Source organism: Mirounga angustirostris, unplaced genomic scaffold (genome assembly GCF_029215605.1).
Source record: "Mirounga angustirostris isolate CCGP_5_RB_7025 unplaced genomic scaffold, mMirAng1.0.hap1 SCAF_12, whole genome shotgun sequence".
Lineage (NCBI taxonomy): Eukaryota > Metazoa > Chordata > Mammalia > Carnivora > Phocidae > Mirounga > Mirounga angustirostris.
Window position 1 is genome coordinate 98,145,321 of NW_026991720.1, and position 1,944 is coordinate 98,147,264.

The 1,944-nt window shown below is 36.5% G+C and overlaps 1 pseudogene; it reads right to left on the reverse strand.

The window, feature by feature from the left end:
- Positions 1–979: 979 nt before the first annotated feature.
- Positions 980–1,548, reverse strand: LOC123835852 (NADH dehydrogenase [ubiquinone] 1 alpha subcomplex subunit 1-like; annotated as a pseudogene).
- Positions 1,549–1,944: the final 396 nt, after the last annotated feature.

The window sequence follows — 1,944 nt, forward strand, 5'->3', positions numbered from 1 at the left end:
GCCAGACACAGAAAGAAAAATACTGCATATCTCCCATATATTTGGAATCTAAAAAAGTTGGATACACAGACACAGATATACCGTGGTGGTTACTAGGGGCTGGAGGTGGGTGGGTTGGGATGGGGAGATATTGGTCCCAAGGAAGAAAGTTGCATTTACATAGGATGAATGTCTAGAGATCTAATGTACAGCATTAGGACTATAGTCAATAATATTGTATTGAATACTAGTAATTTTCTAAGAGAGTAGATTTCAGGTGTTCTCACCACACACACACACACACATACACACAAATGGTAACTATGTGAGGAGGATATGTTAATTAGCCTGACTATATTAATCATTTCACCATGTATACGTACATTAAAGCATCAGGTTATGCATCTTAAATATACTGAATACATTATTTACTTAATAAACGAACAAAGATTAATTTCAAGTTTCAGCATTCCATGCAAAGGCATGCTAGGAATGGACAGACTAAAAGTTTTAATTTGTAATTACCTAAAAACTGTCATATCCTTTTATTCTTTTTTATATATATAACACTAGTTTGAAACAATTCTAATTACATAAGTATTAAAATAGAAAACACTGAAAGTGCAAAAATTAAATAGTTCTTCCAGTAAATAGTTCTGTAAATTATTTCTTTAGCTTACTATAAATATATTTTTAAAAATATCCTAGGGGCATCTGGGTGGCTCAGGCAGTTAAGCATCCAATTCTTGATTTGGGCTCAGGTCACCATCTCAGGGTTGTGAGATCGAGCCCTGTGTTGGGCTTCACGCTGGGTGTAGAGTCTGCTTAAGGTTCTATCTCTCTCCCTCTGCCCCTCGCCCTCTCTCCCTCTCTAAAATAACTAACTAAATAAATAGATAAGTAAATAAATAAACAATTATATTCTGGATTCAGTAGATGGAATTGAAAAACCGACTTGCTTCTGATCACCTCTTTGTCTTCAGGAAGGGAGTCGACCTCTCTAAATGCGAGACATTTCCTCTGTAAAATAGGAAAAAGAAAAAAGAAAAAACAGAAAACGTTAAACAGTCTTGAGAAGTAAATGATCTCTAGTAAGGACTCGTTAAATGTTAGCTTTATTTGGCCACATAAGCCATTGTTTTCATATGAAAAACTGTTCATCAGCTTTATAAGACTTAATTTATATAACTGCTTCCTCACAAAGGCATTGATGATTTGTTTTTTGCTTTGTTTTGTTTTGTTTTTACTTTTTTGTTGTTTTTATTATGCAGTACATTAATACACTGCATAACCTTCTAGAAGGGGTAGATGAGTATGACTGAGCTACTTCTCATCAATCAGGAAAATGCTCCCTTAACCGATATTCTCCAAACCCTTTGACACACATAGTAACGATTAACTCCAGAGACCCGCCTATCTCTTTGCATCAAACTCCACTGATACGGGTAACAGGCAACCCTTTTTTCCTTGCCCCCGTTACTGAACCTGTGGATGTGAGCTGTGGCCATGCCCGGGAGGACCATGCACACGGCCATGACCGCCGATCCCGGGCAGGATCTCGAACCACATCGCAGCGCGGTTGCCAGAGCCAAACCCCTGCCTTCCCGGCCCGGTGAAGGTGACCCCCGGCCCCCTTCCCTTGATGATCTGTTTTTAATTTTATCCATTTTGTACTTACATTTTACAATGAGCACGGTTGTAAATACTGAATTTTAATTTTCTCATTATTTTCTTGAGAAAAGAAGAAATTTGCTTGGACAAATGCATTTAAAATATTTATTGGCAAATTGCTTCTTGTAAGGAAAAAGTTACGGTTGAATATTTGATTTTTCAACAAAATGCATGGTAGTAATAGGCCTTTAATATTTTTTCCTAGTAATAGGCATGAAGATGTTAAATTTTTATTTGAACTTGCATGTATTTCATAATTAATGAAGTGGAATAATTTTAAGCTCTTCCTTTCCA